This window comes from Rattus norvegicus, chromosome 5 (genome assembly GCF_036323735.1).
Source record: "Rattus norvegicus strain BN/NHsdMcwi chromosome 5, GRCr8, whole genome shotgun sequence".
Classification (NCBI taxonomy): Eukaryota; Metazoa; Chordata; class Mammalia; order Rodentia; family Muridae; genus Rattus; species Rattus norvegicus.
This window is the reverse complement of record NC_086023.1, coordinates 93,680,366-93,701,470: the sequence shown is the minus strand read 5'-3', so window position 1 is coordinate 93,701,470 and position 21,105 is coordinate 93,680,366. Positions and strand designations below refer to the sequence as shown.

The following is a 21,105-nucleotide window of genomic DNA, read 5'->3' as shown; positions in this document are numbered from 1 at the left end:
ATATCGCAAATGATATCCCACTTCCAGGTTATCCTCCACAAACATCCATGTTCCTCATCTCTGGCCTCTCCCTCTTCCCCTTTGCCTATATGAGGGTTCTTACTCACCCACCTACCCACTTCCACTCCTACACTGGGGCATTAAACCTCCAGAGGACAGAGGGCCTCCCCTCCTATTGATGTCAGACAAAGCCATCCTCTGCTAACTGTGTATCTAGAGCCCCGGATATCTCCTTGTACACTCTTTGGTTGGTGATCACTCGGTGTACTGGCCAGCTAATGTTGTTCTTCTTATGGGGTTGCAATCTCTGTTCCTCCAGTCCCTCCACCAGCTCCGCTGAGCTCAGTCAGATGGTTCACTCCAGGCATCCACCTCTGCATTGATCAGTTGCTGAAGAACCTCCCGAAGAAGAGCCACACCAGGTTCTTGTCGGCAATTGCCTCTTGGCAACACAAAGTGTCAGGTTTGGTATCTGCAGACAGGATGGATCCTCAGGTGGGGTGGTCCCCGGATGGCCCTTCTTCAGTATCTGCTCCATTTTTTGTGCTGTCTTTCCTTCGAACAGGAACATTTCTGGGTTAAAATTTTTGAGATGGGTGAGTGGCCCCATCCCTCAACTGGGGGCCATGCCTATCTATTGGAAGTGATCTCTATGGGTTCTCTCTCCCCCTTCTCTGCCCATTTTGGCTAAAGTCATCCCCATTGGGTCCTGGGAGCTTCATGCTTCCCTGGCATCTAGGACCTTCCAGTGGTTACCCCAGTTCCTCATCTCCAACTCCCATATTTTTATTCGAATTCCTGACCCTCTCTTCCACCCTCTTGGGTACTTAATACTACCCCCTCTCCATTTTCTCACCCTCCTCTATCACTCTTAGGTCCCCAGCCCTTCACCTCCTGCAATCATCCTGTTCCCCTCTCAATACAGGACTCAAGCATCCACACCCTAAGCTCCCTATGGTCTGTGGGTGAACATTGTGAGATTTTGGGCTAATATCTATTTATCCATGAGTAAATGTCATGTGTGTGCCTTTGGGTCTGGGTTACCTCATTCAGGGTATTTTCTAGTTCCATCCTTTTGCCTGAAAATTTCATAAAGTCATTATTTTTAATAGCTGAGTAGTACTCTATTGTGTAAACCTACCACATTTTCTGTATTCTCATTGTTGAGGGAAAATTGGGTTGTTTCCATTTTCTGGCTATTATAAATAAGGCTGCTAGAAACATAGTGGAGCATGTGTCTCTGTTATATGTTGGAGCATCTTTTGGGTGTATGCTCAGTAGAGGAAAAGCTGGGTCTTTGGGTAGAACTATTTCCAATTTTCTCAGGAAATGCCAGATTAATTTCCAGAGTGGTTGTACTAGATTGCAGTCCCACCAGCAATGGAGGAGTGTTCCTCTTTCTCCACATCCTTCCCAACATCTGCTGTCACATGAGTTTTTTTTATTTTAGCCATTCTGATTGATATAAGGTAGAAACTCATTTTAATTTGCATTTTCCTGATGTCTATGGACTTTGAACATTTCTTTAAGTGCTTCTCAGCCTTGGACAATCCTCTGTTGTGAATTCTTTGTTTAGCTCTCTACCCCATTATTTGATTGGGTTGTTTTGTTGTTGTTGTTGTTGTTCTTATTGTTGTTGTTGTTGTTGGGTTTTTTGTTTTGTTTCTTTTTGGTGATTAGCTTCTTGAGTTCTTAATATATTTTGAATATTAGCTCTCTATCAAATGTGGGGCTAGTGAATCTTTTTTTTCCCAATCTCTAGGTTGCCAGTTTGTCCTACTGATTTTGTCCTTTGCCTTACAGAAGGTTTCTAGTTTTATGAGGTTCCATTTATCAATTTTTGATCTTAGAGCCTGAGCCACTGGAGTTTATGTTTATTAAATTTCCCTGTGCCAAGGAATTTGAGACTTTTCCCTACTTTTTCTTCTATTAAGATTCAGGGTACCTGGTTTTATGTGGAGTTCCTAGATCCATTTGGACTCAAGTTTTATACAAAGAGGTAAGAATGAATCAATTTGCATTCTTCTACATGATGACCACTAGTTGAACCAGCACCATTTGCTGAAGATGCAGTCTTTTTTCCACTGAATGCTAAACCTAGCATCCTTGTCAAAGATCAAGGTATGTGGGTTCACCTACTTTAACAAAAGTTCTTAAATGTTTCAACCTTCCTTCTATCCCATCTATCATAGGTAAGGCAAAAGTTAATAGGAAACAAGGGATGGGGACATGATTAGCAGTAGTTCTTTAGGGCAATTCCAAGTCTTCATTGTCAGGATATCAGCACTTCAGTCCAAAACACCAAATACAAATTAATATCAATGTCTCAATACAGAAGAAACCATCATGCTCCACCATGGCATGAGTATGCAGAAGCAGCAAAAAGCAGTCAAAATACAGCAAGAAGTTTCTCTATATGAAGTTATGACAAGCAATGATCAACAAAGACCAGCCAAGGCTAACCAATAGATGAGCATCATCAGTGAAGAACAGCAAAGCATTGCAAGGTGAACAAATGCAAGAGAATTCTCTCATTCTCTCTGGGATTATATTTATATTCTTTCTAATCTTCACAGTCTGTCTCAAGCATCTGCTCTAGCAAGACATCATATGATCTTTCACAAAACGGCTTCCAAAAAAACACCACATAACTGCTTTTGCAAAGCATCCTCTCATTAGAGAGCTTCCAGAAAAACATCACATGACATAACTGAGTCTCCAAAGAAATCAGGAATTTCCACTTCAATTCAGCCCAACGTTGTTGGTGCTAGTTTAAAATTCTAAAGTCTGGTATCAAGGCCTGTTTATTTTAGACATGTTTTAACCTAGAACAATTTTGGAAAAAACTTTCCTGGCAACAATCATTCCAATACCATGTGAACAATAAAGTTTAAGGCATGACAACATGAAAATTCTTTTGCAAGGTATATGTGATGATAAGTTCTATAGCTTAAGAGCCTAGAATCTGATGTAGTCACTGTCTGAGATGATGCAGAAATCAGAAGCTGGAAAGTTCATTTGACTTCACTCCTAAAATGATCTAGTGATTGAGAGACAAAGCTAAATGAGAGGTATAGGGAGGGAAAGTCTGGAATAAAAAATTAGATTTGGAAATGTCTGGCTCTAGAGATAGTAAAATTAAACAGATCAGTAATAACATCTATTCCAAGTCTTCTTGGTAGAAAACAGGTATTAATTTTCTTCCTTGAGGATACAACCCATCATGATTAATATTCTTGGTTTCTATGGTGATCTGTAGGCCCAAGGGCCTTTGTGATCCCCATAAATGTATAAATATATAAATATGCATAGATTTTATATATTTAATAATGCAGAGACATATCTAATATAATACAACTATTAAAGTTTAAGACCCCCCTCTCTCTTTCTCTCTCTCTCTCTCTCTCTCTCTCTCTCTCTCTCTCTCTCTCTCTCTTTCTCTCTCTCTCTCTGTATACATGGCTTGGGCTGAGCCCAAAACACTTTTATCTAACTATCCATAGACCTAGGCCTGGAAACTTCTAGCCTCTATCAATCTAATCTTCTAAAAGTCAAGACCTTGAAGGCTTCATCTTTCAACCTCTTTTTGCTAACCTATGTCTAGAACATTTCAGCCTCTGAGACTTCCTGTTGAATAAATTCACTCTATCTCTTTTTGCACTTTGGTTGGCTGGTTCAACTCATCTGATTTGACTCAAACTTCTATCCAAGCTGGCTGATCTAACTTGGTTTCTATCAATTTCTGACTGAATGTCTTTGCTTGGAAAGACTGCCTCTGAACTCAATAAATTGAACTGCTCTGATACCAACTGCTCTGCTCTGAACTGAGCACAACTGCCCTGAACTAAACTGTTCCAAACTGACCTGCTCTGAAATGAATCGAACTGAATGACACTCTCTTCCTTACTTTTCTTTAAGTAGTCTCTATTTCCTGTCCTTGTGAAAGTTGAATGCAACATATCTCTGACTCATTATATCAAATCTTTCTCTGATTCATCACTTTGTCTGCACCTAAATTAGATGCTATTGTTTGGGATTAAGGTATGAAGTATGTCTGCATTCCAGCAAGATCATATCTTCTGATGTGATGATCCTTTACCAGAGCAGTCATGTTGGTAGATGCCAATTGCTCTACACATTTTTCAACAGATTACATAATTCTTGTATTTAACAAATATTAAGAAATTATGCAGAGTGGTAAGGATTATTTTTATGAATAATGGTAGAATGATAATACACATTGACTGTTACTTTCTATTCAATTAACATGATAATACATGTATTTTTATGGTATCAATCTACAAGGAAACCGATTAGGAAAGGAAACAATAGCAACACATTTTCTAGCTGGAAAACAAATAGAATGATTTGACCAAAGAATTGAGAAAAAGAAATCCTAGACTGACAGTTTTGGAAATAGTAAAATATCTTGATTTTCTCCTCAGGCTGCTAAAAATGTCAGAAAATGGCAATATGAAGTAAAGAAAGTGCAGCTCCCAACAGGGCTGAAACAGGAAGATGGATTCAAAGTCTGTTATAAAAAACAATTAACTGGGTGTATGGGTACTGCTAAGATCTGTGATTTGTTGAAGAATGATAACCCAAACACAGATAGTATGAAAAAGTCAAGAATATTTATTCAGCAGAATTTCCTGCGTGCAGTGGTCTCTCCATTCAGGAATGGGCACGCAGGTATACACTTTGCAGGGTCATTTTGAAGCCTATTAGAATAGGAATAGATGATGTTTATCTTTCTTTCCTTTGATTGGTTGGCTCGATCTCCAGGGCTCTGTGATTGGTTAGAGCTCTGGGGACATTCCAGGGTGTTAAGGCATCCTCAGATTGACTGTGGTCGGTTGGTTCCTGGATCCAGGTTCTCATCTATGAGAAACAGAACCTTAGACTTGGTCTCTCAAACTGACAGTTTGTAGTTTATAATGAAGTCAGCCTGGCTCTGGTTAATTCAGTCCTCTTAACACATGCTGAATTGGGGAGGCTGAGTCAGAAAGATCAGAAATTCCATGCCATACTGAGCTAAAGACAAGACCCTGTCAAAAAAAATGAAGTTATATCCAAGATTTCTGCTTTCTTTTTTTGCCTCATACTGTGCTAAATTCCCTATGGAGACACAAATAAACATCCATTCACCTCAAATCCAAAGAACATTGACTAAAATAAATTTCAAGCCCACCAAAGTTCAACTTGGTGAAGCAGTGAGTTTCTTGAGCTTTCAGGATGTGGGTTAGGAATTATTTGTAAAAACATGGGTGCATCATCATCCCACACAATTACAATAGAGTATCTATATTATTCAACCTCTTGAGCTCATTTGCAGACAGATGGAGGAGAAGGTAATAGTTGGAATTCCAGGAGAGGATTACCTTTTCCCTTTATACAACCCTGGCAATTTAAAGTTAGCTATACCTCCAGATTTGATAATGAGTTGTCACAGATGCTTGCTCAAAGTGTTCTCTGCTTAAAGATGGAAAGACAAAAAAACCATATTGCACCACCTCATTTAAGAATTAAAAATTGAGCTCCTAAAAAAGATAACACAGATTATGACTCAACTGTGAGACTTCTAGCATAGGAAGAAGCATATGCTTATTTAATCAAGATTAAGAGAATTTCTGTAGGTTGTGTTTGGAACACTAAAATTGTCTTTACTTATTTCTTCCCTAAAACAGTAGTAGATGCAAGTCTATGTTCCCTTTAAAATGCCGAAAAATATTTTTGCCAGGGAATATGACAATTTCAAAAGAAAAGATCATCGTGATGGCTAACATTGTGATTTAATCTTAAATGACTATGCTTAAGGAATTTAAAAACAAAAAATACCTCTATCCCATAATCCCCACTTTCCCCCAAAACAGATAACTTCCTGGAATTCTGAGGTCTCTTGTTCATGTAAGTTAAGAAGTTGTTTTTTTTCATTTATGTAAACAAGGTCAATTGCCACAGTTTGCATATTATGTATGTTTCATTACATGAACTCTGGAAATATGTAGCCTTGTAAGTTTTACCTTTAAAATCCTTTGACTAATATAATTTCAGTACAAATCTCTGGGAACACAGAGTCTCATGTATGGACCTGGCCAGTATTTAACAAAGCCTTTGCTAATTAAGGTTGAAGTCTACCATTGTCCAGATAGTCTTCTGAGCTTGGTGCAATATGAAGGATCCCCTTGATTGTCAGGGTTTCTCCTTCTATGACCTTTTTTAGGGAGTTTAAAAACTCACACATACCTCTACCTACAAAATGTCATGTAGCCTTGATTAAAATTACAGGTTTAACTTCCTTTCTCTTAACAAGAACCCACTCAGCTAGCATCTGAGATTCCTGGAATGGCTCTCTCTGCTAATGAGGCATTTTGTTACAGTAATCCTCCAGCCAATGATTTTTGTCTATCTGGATATTCTGCCCCCATCCCCAAAATTATATAAGCCTTGAATCACACCAAAGAAAGTTGATCTGCCTTCTTGTAGCTGCTCCAGGTGTCATTTACATATATATGTACTCAGAGGGCTTCCAAATTCTTACTCTGTCTTCTCCCTTTGCCCTCATGGGCTGATATCAGCCAATAAACCCTGAGAGTTGGAAGGGTCACACCTCTTATTTATCAAAATATATTCAAGATCATATAGATGTACCTCTAAATGACCTCAGACCCATAGCAATCATCATATTTGTGTCTTCTATATAGACCTATATACTAATGCTAGCTAACTTTATAATGACCTACAAACATATAGACTCTATCTGCAAATGCAGAGACTTCCCAAAAATCTTCATAATCTACTCTAGAATATGAACAATTATTAATATCATCATAGGTGCTGCTGTTTCACATTAGACTACCTCCCTTCAGTGCTTTCTTTTCTAGGAATAGCTACAAGAATTAAGACACCATCCACTATGACTCTGCAGTCTTCCTTCCTTTTCACACAGTTATCACAAAACTTCCTCATCTCCCTTGATTCTGCTACACAGAGCAATCCAACTGGGGGCAATTGGGCAATTTAGCATAGGCTACTTATTAACTAAATGTGTTGCCTTGTGCCAAGGGACATTCCCTATCCCTCAGAAACCTTCAATAATAGCAACTTACTTTGTTTAGTGGAAACAAAGGATTTCTCACTTCAGAATCTCATGGTACTGTACTGCCAGTCTAGCATAAATAACTCTCTTAATAAAGCTGAAACTTGAAATCTACTTCTGAACCTCTCTCTCTCTCTCTCTCTCTCTCTCTCTCTCTCTCTCTCTCTCTCTCTCTCTCATCTCTGTTCTATATCGCTAAAATCTAAAAAAGTGATGCATAACCCCGGTACTTGAGAGGTAAGCTGACATGAATCTCTAGTAGAAAATTTTTCTATTTTTGCCACTGAGATCCTCAAACCCATCTTCTGTGCTTTGGGTCTTCCTGTTTTAAGCTGCTGAGTTCTAGCCCTTCACAGAGCTTTTGCTCAACCATCTACCAGGATCCTGTCTTCACAGGAGATTCAGCTCTCCACCACAATCCAGGATTCTTCCTTCCAAACTGCTAAGTCTCTAGGTTCTCGGGACTTCTGTATGCCATTGATTTCAAAGAAAATTCTGATATTAAGTTAGTTGTACCCTGGCTTTGCTATGCTTGATTGCAAACCCCAAAATACCATCAAAGAACCCATTCATGATCTCATATGCAATTAAATATACATACACAATGGTCTGCCTAATTCTCCCTCTTTCAGAAGATTTTAATTGCCTATGGCCCTTATTAAGGAGCAGAGGGCTCAGGAAATTTTTCCCATCCATGTTTGCATGTCTATTGGTGTTGTGATGCTGAAGGTCTTCATTAAGGATTCATTTTGCTGAGGTTTCGTGTGTGTGTGTGTAAATAATTTGTCATAACTAGAAGATTCAATCTTGCAACTGAGTTCCTTGTCTTGTGCAATTATTCCACCTATTCTTTCATAATGTTCCTGAGCCTTAAGTATGTAAAGATATTTAAATTAGGCTGAGCACTCCACAGGCAGGTATTCTCCTTATGTCAGTTACCTGTGGTTTCTACATTGGTCTTCATCTGTTGCAGAAAAAGTGTCTTTGATTAAGGATGAAAGTGTTATTTATAATAATGCATATTTAGAAAGTAGTTAGGAGTTATATATTATTGGATAGTAGCAATAATAGGGGGCTGAGGTCCTGATTTCTAGGATCTCATTGTTTACAGTACTAAGTATGATTTCCCTCCTGAGTGAAGTTTGGAGTGCTATTGTTAGAATCTCATAGGTTCAGCATCCTTGTCACATACAGTACTGAATATATAAGAGTTCTGGCCTCCTGGAACTTGTAAGCTAAATCCCTTTATGGTTAGTGAGCTTTAGGTGTGGGGGATGTTTCACAGGAATATCAATTGGAACTGGTAACCTCACTGTCAGTTGTTATATGAATTTTGAGCAGTCATGAGTTACTATAATTATCTCTGTCTACCTCACAAAGAATCTTATATGACTGAGATTTGACAGCAACACTTCTCTGTGATTATAAAGATAAGTATAAAGAATGTAGTTTTAGATTGTACTGGTTTGGGAGAGTGGTAATAGTAGGTTTTCCTGTAGGTTCCATAGCCTTACCAATCACAGAAAATTGGCTATATTTATGGTAACAGGCATCAATCCTCTCCTACTGAGTAGGTCTAAAGTCTACTTAGACATCTGTGGGTTAGTGGCAAAATATAAATGCCACTATTGCATTTTTAAGGATATCTAATCCTTTTTAGTTCTTTGACAGTTTTGAACAATGATTAGTTTTACTATAGTCACCCCCTCCCAGCTCCCCCAAGTTTCATCCTCTTACCTTATGTACTTACAGTAGTTTAGTTATGCAAATTGAGCCATCAAGTTTAATCTGTTCTATTCATAGATGTGGGGACCTCCCTGTATCATGGTCAACCTACAGGTGGCATCCCAAAGACACCACCATCTATTAAAAGGCTTCAATCTGGCAGGATTAATATGGTAAAAATGGCCATTTTACCAAAAGCAATCTACAGATTCAATGCAATCCCCATCAAAATACCAATCAAATTCTTCAAAGAGTTAGACAGAATAATTTGCAAATTCATCTGGAATAACAAAAAACCTAGGATAGCTAAAGCTATCCTCAACAATAAAAGGACTTCAGGGGGAATCACTATCCCTGAACTCAAGCAGTATTACAGAGCAATAGTGATAAAAACTGCATGGTATTGGTACAGAGACAGACAGATAGACCAATGGAATAGAATTGAAGACCCAGAAATGAACCCACACACCTATGGTCACTTGATTTTTGACAAAGGAGCCAAAACCATCCAATGGAAAAAAGATAGTATTTTCAGCAAATGGTGCTGGTTCAACTGGAGGGCAACATGTAGAAGAATGCAGATCGATCCATCCTTATCACCCTGTACAAAGCTTAAGTCCAAGTGGATCAAGGACCTCCACATCAAACCAGACACACTCAAACTAATAGAAGAAAAACTAGGGAAGCATCTGGAACACATGGGCACTGGAAAAAATTTCCTGAACAAAACACCAATGGCTTATGCTCTAAGATCAAGAATCGACAAATGGGATCTCATAAAACTGCAAAGCTTCTGTAAGGCAAAGGACACTGTGGTTAGGACAAAACAGCAACCAACAGATTGGGAAAAGATCTTTACCAATCCTACAACAGATAGAGGCCTTATTTCCAAAATATACAAAGAACTCAAGAAGTTAGACCGCAGGGAAACAAATAAGCCTATTAAAAAATGGGGTTCAGAGCTAAACAAAGAATTCACAGCTGAGGAATGCCGAATGGCTGAGAAACACCTAAAGAAATGTTCAACATCTTTAGTCATAAGGGAAATGCAAATCAAAACAACCCTGAGATTTCACCTCACACCAGTGCGATTGGCTAAGATCAAAAACTCAGGTGACAGCAGATGCTGGCGAGGATGTGGAGAAAGAGGAACACTCCTCCATTGTTGGTGGGATTGCAGACTGGTAAAACCATTCTGGAAATCACTCTGGAGGTTCCTCAGAAAATTGGACATTGAACTGCCTGAGGATCCAGCTATACCTCTCTTGGGCATATACCCAAAAGATGCCTCAACATATAAAAGAGACACGTGCTCCACTATGTTCATCGCAGCCTTATTTATAATAGCCAGAAGCTGGAAAGAACCCAGATGCCCTTCAACAGAGGAATGGATACAGAAAATGTGGTACATCTACACAATGGAATATTACTCAGCTATCAAAAACAACGAGTTTATGAAATTCGTAGGCAAATGGTTGGAACTGGAAAATATCATCCTGAGTGAGCTAACCCAATCACAGAAAGACATACATGGTATGCACTCATTGATAAGTGGCTATTAGCCCAAATGCTTGAATTACCCTAGATCCCTAGAACAAACGAAACTCAAGACGGATGATCAAAATGTGAATGCTTCACTCCTTCTTTAAATGAGGAAAAAGAATACCCTTGGCAGGGAAGGGAGAGGCAAAGATTAAAACAGAGACTGAAGGAACACCCATTCAGAGCCTGCCCCACATGTGGCCCATACATATACAGCCACCCAATTAGACAAGATGGATGAAGCAAAGAAGTGCAGACCGACAGGAGCCGGATGTAGATCGCTCCTGAGAGACACAGCCAGAATACAGCAAATATAGAGGCGAATGCCAGCAGCAAACCACTGAACTGAGAATAGGTCCCCTATTGAAGGAATCAGAGAAAGAACTGGAAGAGCTTGAAGGGGCTCGAGACCCCAAAAGTACAACAATGCCAAGCAACCAGAGCTTCCAGGGACTAAGCCACTACCTAAAGACTATACATGGACTGACCCTGGACTCTGACCCCATAGGTAGCAATGAATATCCTAGTAAGAGCACCAGTGGAAGGGGAAGCCCTGGGTCCTGCTAAGACTGAACCCACAGTGAACTAGTCTATGGGGGGAGGGTGGCAATGGGGGGAGGGTTGGGAGGGGAACACCCATAAGGAAGGGGAGGGGGGAGGGGGATGTTTGCCCGGAAACCGGGAAAGGGAATAACACTCGAAATGTATATAAGAAATACTCAAGTTAATAAAAAAAAAATAAATAAATGTAACCATGAAAAAAAAAAAAAGGCTTCAATCTTAATCATAAGTGACAAATTCCTTCTGGTTTTCACCTGTACCTGTGGGTGAGTGGGTGGAAAAGTACCCTCATAGAGGTAGAGGGGAATGGGGAGAGAGGGTATAGGATGGGGGGGTGTAACAGGAAGGGGGATATTATTTGAAATGTAAATGAATACAAAGCTGTATTATAGATATAAAATATAAATTAATACCCTAAATTGATTTCTTATACTTATACTTCAGGACACAGGCTGATATTCTTCTGGAAGAGATATTAGTATGCACTTAGAACAAGCTGGTTGAAGAATGGAGGATGGGAGAAACAGGATGAAGGTAATTGAGAATCTATTTCCCCCAGTATTTTAATAACCTTTGTGTCATATGAACAATGTCTGTTTAAATATTAACTGGACGGTGTGCATTGAAATATATTGAATGTACTAACCAAAGCTAGGATATCTTTTAATGAGAAGAGCCAATGACATATCTCAACATAGAATGCATTTTTCATTACACATAGGCTATGAGTCTAATCTCCAGTATTACAAAAAGACACATTGAAGATGAAGGAGACAAAGGGGAAAAAAGCATGTTGAGCAAGTTCTGGTGCTTTTCTGTAAGGCTCTATGAAAAACATATACATGTGTGTATCTTGTATTATGATGTTAGGAACAAAACAAGAACAAGAAGATTATGGCTTAGAGTGAAGTATTTATGGGCCAAGTTATCAAGAGTGGAATCTTCTAGTTGTTTTCAGTTATCTACTTGACAAAGTCCAAAATTATAAGAGGGGACCTCAATTGAGTAACTATCTTAATCAGAGTGGCCTGTGGGCATGTCAGTGGGGCATTTTTTTGATTACTAGTTGGTGTGTTAGATCCCAGTGTTAGTACTGTCATCCCTCAACAGGTGGTCCTAATTCTCCTATAAAGCTGGTTGAGTATGAACAAGGGAAACCAAGCCAGTTAACCTCACTCTTCAATGGTTTCTGCTTCAGTTCTTGTTTAAGCTCCTGCCCTGGCCTTCATTTGTGATGCTTTGTAACCTGAATGTATAAGCTGATATATACCATTTCCTAAACAAGTTACCTTTGTCCATAGTGGTCATTATAACAAAAGAGAAGCAGACTCTAATAACATATGAGGAAAAAGAAGAGCTCCAAATATCTTTGTTTTCTTTCCATGACATCAATCACTCTTTCAATTTCTATTCAAAATCATGAGAAAAGGCTAAGATTGGCCCATACTAGGCCACACACAACTCATACCTGAACTGCATGGGATGAGAGCATGATGCAAAGAGTTTCATATTGTCTCCATAAATTTTGAAAAACGTTTATGGAGTAAGTCTCACTTTAAAAAAACAGGGCTATATTATTTACCTTATATTAGAGAGAATTATATATTTATAGAAGTCAAACTCCTTGTGAACACAAACTTAAATCAAAATCCTAGACTCAAGTCGAAAACCATCTACAACAGGTCATGATTTCGAACTCCACATTGCTATACATTGCCGTGATATTCTCCATAGAGGCCTAGCAAATGGCATGATGTTTTTACATTGACCAGTGAGAATTTTGCAGTTACACTATTTTTCTTCTTAAAAAATATTTATTTCTTGAGAAAGAAATAATAGTTAAGTTGTTCCCATAACAATCCATGAGAGGTGAGTTTAGAAAGTAGGAAAATATTTTATTAAACTAAGAAACATGGAGGTCTTTTCAAGAATATCAGTGTAACTTGGTGGCATAATATCTGCAATACCCAGTACTGCAATGCTATAAAAACTAGGAATGAAATTTCAAATAACAGCATTATTCAGTAGTATCAGCTCATTTGAGTCAAACAGCCAATTAACAAAATAATGCAGCATGATATATCTTTATGAAAGTATCTAATTCAAACTCCTCTTTCCCTCTAATTTAAACTCCTCTTTCCCTCTAAAAGTAAGATTTTGCTTTTCCTTTTTTTGTTCCCTCTTGCCCAAATACTTTTATAATTACCAGCAAATGATTGGTTAAGGCAGTTTTCAAAACTTTTTACAAATGCGAATGGTGACTATCCTATTCCTCACGGTCATGACTGTCCCACCAGGAAATATTGTTATCTGTTGCTGCCAGGTTGCTACCCCTCCACCCCCAGAGTAAGTTCCCATACCCTAGCTCATCAAGTCTCTATAGGGTTAGGTGCATCCTTTCCCACTACAACCAGACAAGGCAGCCCTATGTCCCGGGGGCCTGTGTTCAATGTTTGACTGTGGGTATCTGCATCTGTTTCAGTCCACTGCTCCACAGAGCCTCTCAAAGACAGTTATGCTGGAGTCCTGTCTTCAATCATAACAGTATCATTAGTAGTGTCAGGGATGGTCGCTTGACCTTGTGGGGGAGGGGTGTCTCAAATTGGGCTGGTTATTAGTTGTGCATTCTTTCACTTTCTGTTCTATCTTTGTTCCTGCATTGCTTTTAGACAGAAAAAAAAAAGTTTGGGTCAAAAGATTTTTGGGTGGGTGGGTTGGTGTCCTTATTCCTCCATTTGTTAGGGTCCTGTCTGGCTATTGGAGCTGGTGTCTTCTGGTTTCACATCCCCACTGCTAGGCAACTGAGCCAGCATCACCTGCATTGATCGTGGGAGCCTACTCTTTCCCAGGGACTTTCTAGAGATTGCCCCCAGGCACCAGTCTCAGCAACCTCAGATTTCCATTCATTCTCCTGGCCTTTTGGCCCTCTCTCTTTCCCCATATCTGATACTGACCCCTCAATTCGCCATTTCATCCTCTATTCCAACCAGTTGCCTTACTCTGTCTGCATTTTACTAATATTTTACTACTCCTTCTAAGTGAGAGTCAAGCACTTTGTCCAATAACGGGACTCCTTTTATCATTTGGTATATTGCATGCACATGCGCATGCATGTGTACACATACACACACACACACACACACACACACACACACACACACACACACTGTTCTTAAAAGTCGTTGACTTTGCTTATCACCCCAAGGCTTCTTTATGAAATGTTTCATCATATTGATAGTTAAAATCAGAGCTTCTCATCAATATTTGTAATGTTGTTATTGCCATTTCTTTCTTCTTAAGTGAAAAAATTGTTTATAATTATATACTTTAACAAAATTTCCCAATTGCTGAGGAAGTAAATTTAGTAATGAACACAACTGACAGGAAATGTATTTTCCTTTTCAATTCATCACTGTTCTTATTTTCAAAATACATATTCTCTTAATTCAAATTACTAAAATTCTGATCTATATATATATATATATATATATATATATATATATATATATATATGACTTCAAAGACCCACCTTCACTTTCTATAATAAGGCTACAGTTCTTCCAATAAGGCTATATTTTCTAATAGTGTCACTTCTCATGGCCCAAGCATAAGCAAATTACCACAATAGTTCTTCATATTATGTTAAGAAAATATAAACCACCAAATCAATATTTTCTCCTCCATCATCCTCATCTATAATTGTGTACCATTTAACTTAAATTTATTTTAACCTAACAATTAGTGATCCATGTAGAAATTTGTCTCAATTGCCAAAACAGAATAAATTTGCTCTCTCTGTCAACATTTAGCTTTATTGTTATACAGCACAATTATAGATAGAGGGTGTATATTCTCCATATTCTCTCTGAAACGTCTGATTTACTATTGATGAGTTTTCCTAGGCATTTGAAGAATAGGGTGTCTCTCAAAATTCCTCAGAAAGTTGCTCTTTCGGTTCTTCCATTTTTACATAAAATACAAAGATTCAGGAGCCTGCTGCAGAGGCTCATGACTATATCCCAACATTCAGAGGTTAAAGCAAGATGTTTTTCACAATTGTAATAACAGTGTTTGGCCACACAGTGAGCTCCTGGCCATCCTATGTTATGCATTAAGGCCCTGTCTCAAAGAAGAAGAGGAGGAGGAGGAAGAGGAGGAGGAAAGAAAGAAAAGAAAAATAAAAAAGAAAAGGAAGAAGAGGAAAGAAAAGAAAAGAAAAGAAAAGAAAAGAAAAGAAAAGAAAAGAGAAGAAAAGAGGGACTAAAAGTGAGTGAGGAATATGTGATTGAGATGAAAGGCTAAAGAAGTACTGTTGGGCTCTTCTATGAGATTTTTTAGACACTAATGTACTTTTCTTATCTTCCGTTCTTCAAACTGTTAGCCATATATAATAGTCTGGGGCTTCATTCTCCTTAGAATGGAATTAATTTGACTAAAATTATATGTGCTGTTAGTCCAGATTGTCATACATTTATCTTTTTAAGTTTGGAATACATACAAGATATAAAGAAAATGAAACAGAAACCAAGACCTGTCTCCTTTTGAGAATCATTTTACTAGAAGGTGAGTGCTGATGAGGATGACCTAGACAGAAGTCATTTATGAGGAAAGGTAAATAGAGCACTTTGGGAGGAACTCTCTGACGGAGGCAAGGAATCTGTTATACTAGGGGAAGATAGATTTCCATAGGTGTATGGGTTTCTGTGGTACTTCTTATATCAAAGAATCTTGATCAGAACTTCAAATAACTATAAAGAGACAAAAACAAAAGGAAATAATAAGGACTCTGAGGGAGATACTTCAATTTTCTGCTTCTATAGCCACACGAAGTGACAAAAAATATTTGAACTTAAATTATTAGAGTGAAATAAACATTGTCATTTCACAGAAAGATGTGTGGGTCTCATGATGTTCTGCTTTGATAAATGCTACTATTATTATTATATTTATTATTACCTTTTTGAGATAAAATCTTATTGTATAGTCCAAGCTGACCACGAACTCATGATCATTCTGCCTTAGACTTCCAACAATGGGGATTTTAGGTAACAGGCTATTTTTTCTTCTTTTTTTATTCCTTCTTAACTTTTTTTAATTGGATATTTTATTTATTTACATCTCAAATGTTATCCCTTCTCCTGGTTCCCCCTCCCCTGCAAACCCTCTATCCCATCCCCCTTACCCTGCTTCTATGTGGATGCTCCCCCACCCACTCACTCCTGTCTCACTACCCTAGCATTTCTCTACACTAGGGTTCTAGCCTTCACAGGAACAATGGCCTCCCCTCCCATTGATGCCAGATAATACCCCTTCAGCTCCTTCAGTCTTCACTTAACTCCTCCATTCGGATCCCTGTGATCAGTCTGATGATTGGCTTCAAGCATCTGCATCTGTATTGGTCAGGATCTGGCAGAGCTTCCTAGGAGACAGCTGTATCATGCTCCTGTCAGTAAGCACTTCTTGGCATCAGAGATAGAGTCTAGGTTTGGTGTCTGCATGAGGGATGACTCCCCAGGTGGAGCAGTCTCTAGATGGCCTTTCCTTCCATCTCTACTCCACTCTTTGTCCCTGTATTTCCTCTGGATATAGTCTTGACAGGTTCTCCCTTCCCTTTGTAAGTTATTTCATCTAATGTCATCCCTGTGTGGTCCTGGGAGGCTTTTGCTTTCCTGGCATCTGGGTTATGAAAGAATATTTATTTTTTATACTTATTTTTATTTTTACATACTCAATATTTTATTCCCCTCCTGGCCCACCCTACTAGGGTACCACATCCATACCTTCTCAGCCCCCAACCCCCAACACTGTCTTCACTAGGGTGTACTCACCCCACCCACCGTGCAATACCTCTAAACTCCCTGGGGCCTCCAGTTTCTTGAGAGTTAGGTGCATCTTCTCTGACTGAACACAGACTGGACAGTCCTCTGTTGAATATGTGTTGAGGGCCTCATATCAGTTGGTGTATGCTGCCTGGTTTGTGACCCAGTGTCTGAGAGATCTCAGGGGTCCAAGTAAATTGAGACTGCTGGTTCACTTATAGGGTCACCCTCCTCAGCTTCCTTCAGCTTTTCCCTAATTCAACCATATGGGTTAGCAGATTCTGTTGATTGGTTGGGTGCACATATCTGCATCTGACTCTTTCAGCTGCTTATTAGGCCTTTCAGAGGGCAGGCATGAGCACTCCATAGCCTCAGTAATGGTGTCAGGTCTTTGAGCTGGATCCCCATTTTTGGACATGTTTCTGGACATTCTTTTTCTCAGGTTCTTCTCCATTTCCAACTCTGCAGTTCTTTTAGACAGGAAGATTTATGGGTCAGAGTTTTAACTATTGGATAGCAACCCAATCCCTCTCTTAATGCCCTGTCTTTCTGCTGGAGGTGGACTTAAAAGTTCCCTCTCCCACTGTAGGGAATTTTGTCTACCCACCCACACACACATTTTGAGTTCTGAGGGTCTCTCACTTCACATGTCTCTGGGACATTCTAAAGCATCCTCCCAACTTCCTACCTCCTGGGATCAAATAACAGCTCCATTTTTAAGAGATTTACTTTATGCTCTATATTCTTTCTTTGTAATTGAAGCAGAAACATACAAACAATTCAGTCTTTTGTTCCCAGCTTAGGCCATTAGAGTTGTTAAGTTGATTGATTCACCCCCTCAAAGCCCTAAGGACCCATTCTAACTCACTTTACGGATGCAGGAAATCACACACTCCTTATAGGTGAGGTGTCTTTATTCCATGCCATGACCAAAACCCTGCCTGTACATAAATAAAGGGCACTTGATAATCATTAACATCATCTGTCTTCCCCAGAGTCCTCTTTCACACTTCTTAAAAATAATACTCAACTTAACCACTACACATATTAGAGCAGTTACTATGCCATTTCTTAAATATGCCTTGCTATCATTTTTTAGATAATTTACTGTACATATTTTATTTACAGTTTTGTACACTGTCTTAATATAAATTGGAACCACATTTCTATTTGATCCATTTGTAACCAAAGCAAAATAACCTAAGTAATACAAAGTGTTGAAGTACAGTATAAAGATAAAAAAGCAGTTATACTACTTGTAGTTAGGAATGTAATTATAGTGTTATATTTTTACAGTCCGCAATTATGTTTAGGGATAATAGATCACTGATTTGAATGAAATACATGAATTTATCGCAAACCTTTGCAGTTACAAAAAAATTATCAAAGAATACACACACTTAATGTTTATTCCACCTTTCTGTCATATTCCTGGATCTTTCACCAATGTTATATGAGGAAAAAAATGAAAACAAATCAAATAAAATCAGAATCATTAGTATTATCAAAGAGGAAAGCAAAGAATTTAAAATCTAGCACTCATAAGCAAGACAACAGCAAGGACAATGCTATGAAAGGAAAAAGAAGGTTGCTGGAAAACTGTACTCAGACTCTTGGGCAAGAAAAAATTCACTCTTAAGTGGAGTGGTACAAAAAAGGATCTTTTCCTGCTGAGGTAATATGAATGCAAATTCTTTTTTGATTACTATGAAAAGGCAAATGTGTGTGTCATGGTAATTCTAAATGTATATAGAGAGTGGGCCCAGACCACATCTGCCAGTTCTGCAGTGACATATACTGTTATTCTTTGATGGGACACAATAGCAAAAATCGGGGATGGGGGTGTTGATAGAATGAACACACAAGTACAAGACAAAGATGAATGAGACTTCTCTTATATCATAGATGGAATCAAGTTCAATGCTGTCCACTCTACTTTGACAAGACTTTGATTCAGTTCCCAATCTCAAAAGCATGACAGTCTCCTGTGAGAATACTCAGAAGCTATCTTCTTAAGCAACAAACATTTTTTTAGTGGTGGATCCACTCTTCATAGCTGTGCCTGTGTGGGACTGATCTCTACTTTTGTATACCCTCACTATGAGTGTGATTGCAACTCCATTCTCACATTCAGTTGTCTATATTACTATCTTATCACCTTTAGCTCTCATATTGACAACTGCTCCACATACATCATTATTTACTCCAAAAGTTTCTCTGATAAGGCACAGCAGTGTCTCCAGCAAGAAGCAATCAAAGTCATTTGACCATTGCTATTTGTTCAGTACTTTGAGCCATCATTCTCCTCATTTGTTTTTCTCAACTTCCCACAAGGTTCAATACAGTCTTAAAAAATGAGTAGTCACAGAAAGGCATTAAATTACTAGACATCTGGATATGGTTACAGAGCCAAAATTGTCTTCGGTAAAATCAATCTTGGAAAGCAATGGAAGGTTTGCTTGTCAAGTCTTGCTTTTATCATTTATAAAATAGGAGTGCTCCCTTGTTCTATAGAGGATGTTTAACAAAGTGCTCAGGGTTAGCTACCTCATGATTAAATTGTGTTGTTGCCTCTTCATCAGGTGGATGGTTAGTGGTATAGGTGGTTTCCAGTTCCACAGTCATCTTCTTAGCTCCATCTCATTCCTTCTTACCTTAAACAGAATAATCAGGTTGTTAAAGTGGTTCCAAAAAGAATAGACAGATCATTTAGGACATTAGCCCAAGTAATACTCCAACATATTCTTTAGATAATTACTCCTTTGATACATTCTAAAAATAAGCTTTATCTGATAAACTTCAGTTTGTTCTAAACTTCAGAATTCATCAGTATCAACTTTTATGACTACATTTCCTGATTTCAACATAGACTTTCCCTTTCAGCCTCAAGCCCCCTCTTCTTGGCTAAAAGAGCGACAGAGAACTTTATGTCTTCCCTCTCTCTGCCCACCTTATTTTAATATTATATCCTTTTGATTTTCCTTCAGTTCTTCCAATTTGACAAAGTATTTTATTCTGTAGCTTTCTTTCCACTTTTTAAAACTCCTGTTCTATAAGCTGAGCAATGTCTCACTATGCAAATCTGACACAAGCTACTCTTCCTGAGATGTGCTTAGTATTATTGAACTGATTCTAAGTTATGTACAGCTTGGGGAAATTTTCCACTATCTTACTCTACTCATTATATTCACATCTCTTTTTCCCTTTTTCCTCTTATCTATCATATACTCTCTCAGCTATAAGTGACCCTAGAGCCATCAATTAGTGCACATGAATTCATGTAGCAGGATACCCCACTCAGAATTAACACATCTTATCCTTCTGTACAATTCAATAAGATTGAAATTTTGGTGAAAAGGAAATTAAAGCACTAGGTCAAATAACTTTGCTAAGCTTGTGAAGCTACAAAATCTTGGCAGAACCAGGATTCAAAGCCATTAGTCTACATATCACTAAGTCTATGATCTTTCACACAGCTGTGCTAAGACATCTCCATCAAATAGTAATATCATTTATTACTAATCACCATGATAATTTTGGTTGAAAATTCAGTTAAATTGAAACATACCTGATAAACAGATTGAATAAATAGCTAAGGGAAAACTACAATGGTTGGCAGGCTTCCTTGTTACATACTAAACATGTTGGGAAGTATGTTTTTTTCTACAAGATAAATAACATAACTATAATTATGCACATCCTCCAGAAACTAAATATATTTACATAGACAAAAAGGAAATCAGGTATTGGCAATAATGAAAGGACACATTTGGAGTTTCTCAAGTAAAAATATTCAATTCTTGACACAGAGGCGGGATTCCTCTAGGACCGGGCACTTCCTGTGTTTGCCGGAGGTCCCACACCTGCGGATCCCAGCCCGCAGCGGCTCTCTGCTTCCAGACCTCGTGAGAGAGAGGCCTCACCGCCTGATCGGGTGGGCACTCCTGAGGCTGCGGAGCGGAGGAGACCACCAGCGCTGCCCACCCCTGCCCTCATCCCTCACCCAAGAGGAAAATGTGTGAGGCCTCTGGGTTCCCATCGGGGAGGGCCCAGGAGCGGCAGGACTCCTGCGCCTGGGACATCGCCGGAACCTGAAGGAAACAGACCGGATAAACAGATCTCTGCACCCAAATCCCGTGGGAGGGAGAGCTAAACCTACAGAGAGGCAGCCACGCCTGGGAAACCAGGAGAGACTGCACTCTGCGCACACCCAGACGCCAGAGGAAAACACCAAAAGCCATCTGGAACACTGGTGCTCGGAGGCTCCCGGAAAGAGTGGCGCAGATCTCCTCGGTTGCTGCCGCCGCGGAGAGGACTTAGGCAGTACCCCACGAGCACACTTGAACCTCGGAACCTCAG

General features: G+C 38.9%; 1 long non-coding RNA gene across 1 annotated transcript; it reads right to left on the bottom strand.

Moving 5' to 3' along the window:
• Window positions 1–4,615: 4,615 nt before the first annotated feature.
• On the bottom strand, window positions 4,616–19,526 carry LOC134487072 (uncharacterized). The gene is made up of 2 exons (XR_010066790.1): window positions 19,294–19,526; window positions 4,616–4,881 (listed from the first exon to the last, which is right to left on the bottom strand). It is a non-coding gene; the product is annotated as an uncharacterized LOC134487072 (long non-coding RNA).
• Window positions 19,527–21,105: the final 1,579 nt, after the last annotated feature.